The sequence below is a fragment of the Eptatretus burgeri genome, chromosome 4 (assembly GCF_056783735.1).
Source record: "Eptatretus burgeri isolate ZD-2024b chromosome 4, Ebu_testis_v1, whole genome shotgun sequence".
Classification (NCBI taxonomy): Eukaryota; Metazoa; Chordata; class Myxini; order Myxiniformes; family Myxinidae; genus Eptatretus; species Eptatretus burgeri.
Genome location: NC_140964.1, coordinates 140,956,753 through 140,967,553, shown reverse-complemented (window position 1 = coordinate 140,967,553; position 10,801 = coordinate 140,956,753). Strand labels below are relative to the sequence as shown.

Genomic DNA, 10,801 nt, shown 5'->3' with positions numbered 1-10,801 from the left:
CGCATGGCTGTGTGCTTGACTTTATACACCTGTCAGCAATGGGTGAGGCTGAAATATCCAAATCCACTAATTAGAAGGGTTGTTCGCATACTTTTGGCCATGTCGTGTATATACATCACATTCACCTTTTGATGAGACCTCACAGACCTAACAATCACAATACATGTATCCAAACACCATAACATACCATATCCCTAATACTTCCACATACAGTGCCTGTCTGCTTCTCCATGAACCTCAATACCTGTGTTGAAGTTTATATTTTGTCCTGATTTAATTTACTTCATCTTCAATTTAATTTTTCAATTGTGACTTTTGATATTTTTCACATTGTTTTTCAGATTTTTATATTTCCATATTTTTAGAGTTTCTGATAAAAGGTTGTTCTTCTGTGGTTGTAATGATTTCATTTTCATTCATGTGCCATTGGTGTGTCAATCAGTACGTGGGAGAAACGTTTTGCTTATGTTTGGGACAATTACACTTATTGAGCCAAAAATAAATCTGACGTCGTTTATTTGTTGAACTGTTTAAATTTCAAATGGAAATTTGCAGGTTAAATTCCCTCTTGAAAGGATTTCGGAATGAGTCGTGAAAAAGTGAAATTCACACCATGTGGCACAATTGATTATCAGTAAGCCCTCTTTGTTTGTCTGTAGATCTCATTACATGTGAGGCAGCAGGATGAGGAGAGTACAGCACGTCAAAATGAAAGGTGAGGACCACAAAAATTCCCTTAAGGGGTACGTCACATGATTTTCATTTTCGTTTTGTTTCCACAATTTAGAAGAAGATTTATTGTGAAGTAAATGAAGTTGTCAGAGCATCATTAACAAATCTATAATAATTCACGTTTTTAGCTCACCTGGAACATAGTTTCGGCAAGCTTATGGAATGGCACGTCGTTCGTCAGTCCGTTTATCCGTCTGTCCGATCATCCGTCCGTCCATCCACAAATACTTGCAACTTCTTCTCTGAACCTACACATATGGTTTTGATTAAACTCATACCATATATATATATATATATATATATATATATATATATATATATATATATATATATATATATATATATATATATATATATATTGTTGCGGATTCGCGCCCGCCGGCGTGCGAGCGGCCACGTAACTCGAATCGCGGCACGTCGCCCACCGGACAATCCAGTCGTGACCCTCTCGGACTAACGCCGGTGAACTAGTCACGGGTGGACCTTTCGGCCTCACCACGATCGTGCCAATCGGCCCCCCGCGTGGGATAGGGTTGCTCGCCAAATTCGACCTACCTAAGTACCCACACGGAGGGTAGACCGGACGATCGCACCTCGCCGCAGGTCGACTTCGGACACGGGCCACTTTAAGCGACCCGTTCCGTACTATCGGGATAACTGAGCGGTGTTATCGTCGGCCCCGACGGTTCGATTAATTATCGGGCGTTTTAGCCCACGACCAACCCTTTACGTGAAGTAAGATGGAGATTCAATAAGGGAAAAGACGAAGCGAAACGGGAAAACAGTTCAACAATAAGCACATTTATTTCGCGATGAACGGAAAGCACACATATACAATTACACCAAAAGCAAATGTAATAGAAGAAGAAACACAATATTACACAAAAAGCAAATATAAAAGAAGAACACAATGCAGAGCTATCCGACGACCGAGCACACGGCAACACTTATACAATTTTACTTCACAGACGGCGCCGACAACACAGATACCCAAAGCAAAAGAAAAAGAACCACCCTCCAGGATGAGGGGGGTAGGCGGGCCTGGGGCCGAGACCGTGTCGGGCCTACCCGTCTGATGATGAGACGCAAAGTGGCGGTGGCGCCTCAACTCCGCGGGCCTCGCGGACAGTGTCTGGTAGGGGGTGGGAAAGGGGCCCCCTTGTCGCACTATCTCAGCGCGGGGGGAAACAGGAGGGGGTTGTTGATGCTCGGGGGGGGAAGGAGGATATCACCCTGTCTCGGGTCCTGCGACGAGCGTCTCCTCCTCGACCTCGGTCGCGTTGCTGGCCTCTCCCTCTGCAGCTCCCGGCACCGAAGCGAGCACCCCCTCGTCCGCCTTCGCCGCCGCCACCTCTCCGCAGCTCCGTCTAATCGCCCTCTCCGTCCCCTCTCTTGGTTCGTCCCAACTCTTCACTCTTGACTTCTGCCCTCCGAACTGAACTGTTTGGCGAGCGCGGCCGTTTATATAAGCCCCGTGGCTTCGCTCCTTCACCTTTGACCCTCTGCCTCCGACCCTTCACCTCTCGAACTGGCTCCCCATTGGACCGAGGAAAAGTGGGCGTGAATGCTTTTTGATCCATGAATTTGCATATAGCGTCCTCACTCCAACGCCCTGGAGGCGGGGCCAAATCGCCCCAGCTCGCCGATAGGTCGGAACAGAAGTGGGCGTGAGTCGTTTTTGATCCGTTTTTCTGCGGAAAGTCTGTGATGTCTCTGAACACGCTGCTCGGTGCGCGCCCCGCACGAGTCCAGCATCGGCGCCCACAAGTGGCGTGGGAATGACGGTGATGCGATGGTGGCGAGTTGTGACGGTAAAGATCGTGGCTGTTGTTGTGAAGCGGCGTTGTGGTTGGTGGTTGTTGTTGTGAAGCGGCGTTGTGGTTGGTGGTTGTTGTGAAGCGGCGTTGTGGTTCGTGGTGGTAGTAATGGCGGCTGGTCCAAAATAAAGATAGTAAAAGAAAAACGGCTATCCTGAAGAGTCGCAGCCCGACTGAATGACATTTATTCCCTCGAAACAACGGGTTTGGGCCTAACTACACATATACTTACAGAGATATCTCACCTAAGGGACCTGAATGGTGGTTTGCGAATTTGGTCAACCACAACACTACCCCCTCCCCTTTTTACAGACTCGTCCCGAGTCGTCAAATTTTTGTGTGCCATCATGTGTAGTTTTCCCCTAGTACATTTTACCTACGGATCCCTGAGTGCGACATTCATGGTATTCGTGTCCCCAAAATAAATAACCTGAGGGCTGAGTAACTAACTAAACAAACTCACTCACACGGACGACTTAAATAAAATTGCCGGCGCTAAGACATACATGCCGGGGGCGCACTCATATTTACAGTACATCTTAACCTTAACTTACAAATTTTACACTAAACCATGGCCCAGGATCACTGAACTCTGCAAAAAGAAAGCAGTTAGCAGGGAGCCAGGCTGCTCGCATGCAGTCTCTGACTCAAAACAATGCAGGTGACAGGGAACGTGGCCGGCTGCTCACACACAGTCCAAGGCCTTCCCTTTTGAACTGAACGCAGTGAACCACAACGGTGCATGGGCTGCGCAAACGTAGTCTCCGTGCCAGCTCAAGTGGCACACGCAATGAACACAACGAATGGATGGATGAATGGTTTGAACTGAATGCAGTGAACCACAACGGTGCATGGGCTGCACAAATGCAGTCTCCGTGCCAGCTCAAGTGGCACATGCAATGAACACAACGAATGGATGGATGAATGGTTTGAACTGAACGCAAACACGGTGCACGGGCCGCCACTGCAGGCCCATGTTGTAGCTGCCAACAGGGCAGTTCTTGCAGCTTGCAAACTGTTGCCTTGATCCTGGCGCACATGGCAATGAACAGGGGGGGGGGCAAAGCAAAAATTGAACGGGGCTGGTGAACAGGGGTAGTGGGCATGGCATGGCAAAGGCAGCAGGCAAACACAGCCCGCAGAAGAAGGCCGCTGCAGGCAAACACAGCCGGCAGATGAACTGGCCGGCACAGGCCTTGAAGAAAAACAGCCAGCCGATGAAGTGGGCCGGCCTTTGCCTTGCAGAAACGCAGCCAGCAGATGAAGCTGGCCAGCCTTTGCCGTTCAGAGGAGGTTGGTGGAGGGAGTGCGGTGGTGCTGGCCACTCGGAAGGCGGGCTCGGACCTACCCTACGGTCTCCCTCCCAACCTATCGCCTTTGCCTGTCACTGTCTATACCCACTCCCTTAATTTGTCCAAAACCAATTTAGCCCCAACTTTTTTTTTTTTTTTTTTTTACTTCCCCACTATAAATCGTCCCCTAACCCCCTTTATCGTTTTTGTTCGGCTCACCTATCCTGTCACCTAGCCTACTCCCAACCCCTACGTTCCCTTCCCGGAGGGGAATAAGAGAGAGCTAGCGTCCTGTGCCGAGGCCCAACGAAGCCTCAGGATGGCCTCCCCAGAGTTCAGCGATCTATAACCAAAGTGGGTCCAGCGGCCCACAACGAGAGCGAGGGGATGGATGGTGCGGAGGGGTACACTTCCTAATCTACCCTAACCATTTAACTGTTAAACTACCCCGGGGCTTTCAACAAGCGCCTCTCGCTTAAACTATTGGTTCTAACAACCCAGATTCCCGTTGCCTGTGTTGGTGTCCTCACAATTCCGGGCCTCGCCCCCCAATTTTCTTCCCGTGCCCTCACACGGTCTCATGGCTGGGACACGTGGCTCCCTTTGGCAGGCACGACCCTCTGCCGATTCTCCGACGATGGCACCCCCGGGCACTACACTGCCTCCGAGCCTACCAGCTCCCTAACACCGGGGAGTGCCCCCCATGGCACCTCCCCTGAAACGCACACGTGGCAGGCTGGCTTCCCAGGCCCCTTTCCGAGGGTCACCCGTGCCCACAACACTGCCCACGTGGCTAATGGCACCCCGGGCCCCCGCACCAAGCAGGCGCACCCGTGCCCACTACGCTATCCCGGCCCCCCATGGGCCCTTGGCCTACCACGGCCGACTAGCCTGGTGCCCGGGGTACCCACTCAGCGATACTCACTTTTCGCAGCCACGCTCCCAGCCTGTCAACAGGGCTCCTGCACCCCTCCAAATGGGTCTCGAGCCTACTTTCCCACCAACAACAAAACGACCTCCATTTTTCAATTTGACTAACCCAGCTAACTCACTCTACACTGACCCCGGGGTCCCTTGGGCGGGAGTCACTCCTCCCCCCAATCACTCATCGCACCATGCATTCCCCATTCGCTCCACACACACAGACCCGCTGGCCTCACTCACTCACCAAGCACATGCTTCCAATCCACTCACCAACAACTCTTCAACACACACACCACTGAACTCTGCCATCCTTCTAACTACATCCCCTAACTAACTCGTGCTCCCACGTCGTCCCTTATACTACAGCACGTTCCTTTTAACACTACGTAGCTAAGCTCCGTCCCCTCTACACATTCACAAGTCTGTCCATGTCCTCAAATAATCCCATTAATCAATTTCCCAGGGGGGATTTCCTCCCTTCCTACTGGGCTCGTGAACTCGTTGCAAGGCTCTGAGAGCCTTGCGCCTCTGCGGGAGCGGCTGTTCCAGCACCGACTCCTCCGGCAAGACATATCCATGAGGGCGTAAGGTCGCCCTTGTAAGGCCTCAGGCGGTCCGCGTGGACGATCCGAGGGAGGGCTCGTGGTCCCATTTTAATTTTTAGGACCACGTCACTGACTTGCGCCAGGACGACCCCCGGGCCCTGCCAAGGTGAGGTGAGCTTCGGGCATCTGCCCTTCCTTCGCCGGGGGTTAAAGAACCAAATCTTCGCCCCCGGTGGGTATTTGCTCACCTGGCTCCGGTGGTCGTACCTGCGCTTCATCTTTATGCCCGCCTGTTGGAGCTGGTGTCGTGTGAAGGCGTGGACCTTCTCCAAGCCTTCCTCCAACCGACGGGCATAGCCCTCCCCCGGGGGCCTATCAAGCCGCTCAGGCGTCGGACCGCACAATAAATCGACGGGGCTTCTCAGCTCCCGTCCATACATCAACAGCGCCGGACTACATTCGGTAGACCCGTGCTGGGACGCGTGATAGACCATCAGGAGGTACGGAAGGTGTTCGTCCCAGTCCTCCTGGTTAGTGGCGGTGAAGAGGGCCAACTGTTGGACCAGGGTCCTGTTGAACCTCTCCACCATGCCATCAGACTGTGGTCTCAGGGGCGTTGTCCGTGTCTTTCGAATTTCCAGGAGCCTGCACACCTCTTTTAGTAATTCACTCTCAAAATTTCGTCCCTGGTCCGTGTGCAACTCCTGCGGAATCCCATACCGGCATGTAAATCCTTCTACGAAGGCCTTGGCCACAACCCCTGCTTCCTGGCTGGGAAGGGCAAAGGCTTCTGGCCATTTGGTGAAATAGTCCATAATTACGAGGATGTACTTATTACCCTGGCGAGTGGGGGGCAGTGGTCCCAAAATGTCCATGGCCACTCGCTCAAGGGGAGCCCCAACCTGATGTAGTTGGAGTGGGGCCCTCATCCTCTGTGGCGGTCCCTTTTTTGCAGTACAAGCGTCGCATGCTCGACACCAGTCCTGTACATCGCCCCCCATGTTAACCCAATAGAACCGCCGGCGGGCCCGAGATTTTGTTTTGGTCCTGCCCAAATGGCCGCCGGCGCAGGTACCGTGCACCTGTTTCAAAATTTGGGTCTTAAACCCATCAGGGACTATCACCAGCCAAGAAGTTTGTTCAGAAGGAATCTCCACCCACTTGCGATATAAGATGTTGTCCCTCATTTCTAGGGTCCTCCACTGAGCCCAGTATGCCTTTGCTCGTGCCCCGAATGGGGCGATTTCCTCCCCACTGGGCCTCCTGTTTTCCTGGACCCATTTGTACACTGGCCCTATCACGGGGTCTTCCCGCTGGGCCGTGCTCCATGCCAATCCACCAAATTCCTCTCCCGCGGTTAGTGGCAAAGTTGGGCCTACCACCCGGGCCGCACGGACTGGGAGTTTCGGGGAGGCGTCTGCCAATTGGTCCCTCTCCTCATATCTCGTGCAATATTTGCAGTTTTCCCTCAGACAGGGGCGTCGAGAGAGCGCATCGGCATTCCCTTGAGCCTTACCGGCTCTATGGACCACACTGAAATCGTACTGCTGCAATTTTTCCAACCACCTTGCAATTTGGCCTTCCGGTTCCTTGAACCGTAAGAGCCATTGCAAGGAGGAATGGTCAGTTCGAACCAAAAATTTCCTCCCGTACAAGTACGGGTGGAAATGGCTCACAGCAGACAGCATAGCCAATAGTTCCTTGCGAGTTACGCAATAATTTCGTTCGGGCCTACTCATGGCCCGACTGTAATACGCGATCACTCTTTCCACGCCCCCCTGTGTCTGAGACAAGACTGCTCCCAATCCTTCCTGGCTTGCATCCGTGTCCAGGGTATACATCCCGTCATCGGTGGGGTATGCTAAAACAGGTGTGGATGTCAAACACCCCTTTAATTTGAGGAAGGCCTCCTGGCACTCCTCCGTCCAATTAAATCTCAACCCCTTCTCCGTCAACCGGTGAAGGGGCCTGGCTATCTCCGCAAAGTTTGCCATGAAACGCCGGTAGTAGGAGCAAAGTCCCCAAAAGCCCCGTACCTGTTTGACAGTTGTAGGTACGGGCCACTCCTCTACCGCTGTAATTTTTCCGGGGTCGGTCTTCACCCCCTCGCGGCCTATCACGTGTCCGAGATAGGCCACCTCTGTCGCGAACAAAGTGCATTTCTCTGGGCTCAATTTCAGCCCTGCCTGCCTGAGGTGCCCAAACACCTGGTCCAAGTTGGCTATCTCCTGGGTGAATGTTTTAGCGTGTACCAGGACGTCATCCAGATACACCAGGCATGACTGCCACGGCATGCCGCCTAGTACACGCTCCATCAGTCTCTCAAAGGTGGCGGGGGCGTTACACAAACCGAACGGCATCACAGTGAACTGATACAGTCCCTTCCCTGTGGAAAATGCCGTTTTCTCCTTCCCCGTCTTATCCATCTCCACCTGCCAATACCCACTCTTGAGGTCCAAAGTTGAGAACCATTTAGAGCCTGCAACGGCGTCGAGGGTATCGTCAATTCTAGGCAGGGGATAGGAGTCTTTGAGTGTCACGTTGTTCAGCTGGCGATAGTCCACACAGAAACGCGTGGTCCCATCCTTCTTTTTAACCAGCACAACTGGTGACATCCAAGGACTTCCCGAGGGCTCGATGACACCTGCATTGAGCATCTTTTCAACCTGTTCATCAGCCTCCTCTCTTTTGCTCCATGGGAGCCTTCGAGCAGGCTGACGGACAGGCCGGGCCCCATTGGTGTGGATCTGATGTTGCACCAGGCCCGTACGTCCAATATCCTCGGGTGACAAGGAGAAGATCCCGATGTGTCGGTCGACCAGCTTGTATAAGGCCTCCCGCTGGGCATCCTCCAAATCTACACTACTCCGATTTACCATCTCACAAATGGGACCGGGCCAATTCCTAATCGAGTCTGGAGACTCCCTCTGGGGCCGGTCCAACTCGACGTTATCGTCCCTCAGCTCTGCGACCTCTTTTACTGGGGTGCAATCTGCCACCTTCGTGCCCTTCCTGATAGTGCGTGGTTCCGTGCTAACATTTATCACCCGCACGGGCGCTATTGGCCCGTCGGTACTTACCAGGGTGCGGCCCACGACTAAGCCCGGGGTTGACGGCCCTGCCGGTAGTTCCGCCAGGCCGCAGGGACCCTGCCACGTTGGGGGTGCTTGCCACCGGGCCGGGACCACCGCCTCGGCACCCGGGGGAATGACCACGGAGTCAGGAGCCTCCAGCTCCACCCTCTCATCCGTGCTCACGCCCCCTAACGGCAACTCCTCACCACCCAACTGCATGACCCCCCGGCCCAAGTCGATCTTACAACCACCGGCCGTCAGCACATCCAACCCTATTAGACATGGGTCGTACACCTCTGCCACCCAAACCTCTATCTTGGTTTTCACGGTGCCCAATTTAAACGACACGCAACCACGTCCCATGATAGGGGCCGTTGCCCCGGTAGCTTGCTGAAAACTATGGTTTTGCAGACGGTGGATCTCATCCCAACCGTCTACACTCGAATCAAGGACCACAGGGCTGATGATCGTGGCGCTTGCTCCTGTGTCCACAACGGCGTCTACCCCTACGCCGGCAATCTTGCACCGAATTGTTAAGCTACCTTTGCCAATTTGGCCACAACTGATGACCTGTCGCAGTTCTGAGGGCTCTTCTCCGTCTGAGTCTGCCGAACACGGCCCTACATGTTCGGCACTTCTTACTTTCCCAGGGACTGGTGGGGGGGGTGATGGTTGGGCCTGGCTATCCCTATTGACCCGGGGCGGAGTTGGTGGTCTAGGGGGCCGTGGCTCTTCTCTTCGCGGGGGCCTTTCCCTGCGCGGGGCGTTGCACCTCCGCTGCAGGTGGTCCCCTGCGCCACAATTATAACACCTCTTCTGGTAAGGTGTTTGCCTCCAGTACGCCGAATTATACCCCCCTCCATTCCAAATTGGGGTACCCCCTGATGGCCCATCTCCCGCCCTTCCCGGGCCCGACCGCCTCTCCCCAGGTCTCCCGAACCGGCGGTCGAACATGCCCTGCACCATCCTTTCCATTCGCGCTTGGTCGCCCAGGGTTGCCCCGGCTCCCAGCGCACTGTCGTTCACGGGGTCCACCTGTCGGACTGCCACCGCGTGGCGCCCAGCCCCTCCCAATGGCGTTCTGGCTGCCTCCCAGCAGGCAGCAGTATCAGCCGCCTTCTGGAGGTTGTCCGGGCACCATACGGTGAGCAATGCTCCGACATCGGTGTCCCCTATTGCTCGAAGGAAATGGTCCAGGGCAATCTCCTCCCGGTACTCCGGTGGCATGTTGGTGTGCGCGATCCCCACCAAGCGGCGAATGTCATGTGCCAATTCTCCCAGTGATTCCTGGGGACGTCGTTTGCGCCCGTTGAGCTGAGCTTTAACAAGCTCGCTCTGCTGGTCCATGCCAAATCGGTTTTTTAGGGCCGAATGGAGATCCTCCAGGGTCACCCCCTCACTGGGTACCGTGGTCAGGACTTCCAAAGCCACGCTACGCAGGGCCGCTGTGAGTTGTGCCACACCCTGCACCTCGTTCCAGCCATTGCCTCTGGCAACACACTGGAACTGGGCCATGTATGCCATCAAGTCCGTCTTGCCATCGTACGGGGGTAGCGGCACCCTTGGTCCTTTTGAGGTCTCCTCCCGTTCCCCAGGGACTCCGGGAGGAGTGTACCTCCCCAGTCCCAACGGTGCCTCATTCCCGCAGGGTCCGAGCCATTTTGCCCGGGGGCTCCACCACCCTTGTCCGCGTCTGTCCGTGCCCCGCGTCGTCCCGCTTACTCTCCCAAGCCATTGGACTCGCACTCTGCACACCCCCCGGAACAGTCATTCTGGGTACCCCCATTAGGCCAAAAGACCCCGCGGCCTCTACCCTCCCCAAGCTTGGCATGCTCACCCCCGCATCGGGCAAGCCTCCTCCTCCGCCTTGTGACACCGTCCCCACCTGGGCACGATCCGCCTCGAGGGAGTATATCCTCTCCTCCTGTTCCCGAAGGAGGCCACCCTGCTTCTCACACCGGGCCTCCACCCTATCCGTCAGTCTCTTCTCCATTTCCTCCATTTTCCCCTTTATTACCCCATTTATTTCCTCCCCTATCGTTCCTAACGACAGTTCCCCGACTTTTTCTCTTATTTGCTCCACCTCCCCTTGTACCTGTGTCACCATCTTATTTGTCTTGGATATTTCCTCCCTCGTTGTCCTAAACTGCTCTTCTGTCTCGCCCCGATTTTTTCCTATCTGCTCCCCCAGTTCCTCTGTCTTTTCTCCGGCTTTCCGCTCCATTTCATTAATTACCTCCTCATGTCTCTTTCTACATTCCTCCGCCACCTTCTTTAATCCTTTCTGTGTCTCCGCTTTTACCTCCTTTCGCAGGTTTTCAACTTTGTCTGTCATTTCCCGATGTCTTTTCTCACAGTCCTCCTTCACGGCTCCCAATCCCTCCTTTATTTTCCCTTGTTCTCTTTTTAATTCCTCT

General features: G+C 54.1%; 1 protein-coding gene across 1 annotated transcript in view; it reads left to right on the top strand.

The window, feature by feature from the left end:
* The first annotated feature begins 663 nt into the window (after positions 1-663).
* The window catches only part of HECTD4 (HECT domain E3 ubiquitin protein ligase 4), a 525,771-nt gene continuing 515,633 nt past the window's right edge, over positions 664-10,801 (top strand). The window contains exon 1 of the mRNA XM_085880170.1: positions 664-715. The gene's annotated coding sequence lies outside the window, so the exon portion shown is untranslated. The remainder of the gene's footprint in view (positions 716-10,801) is intronic.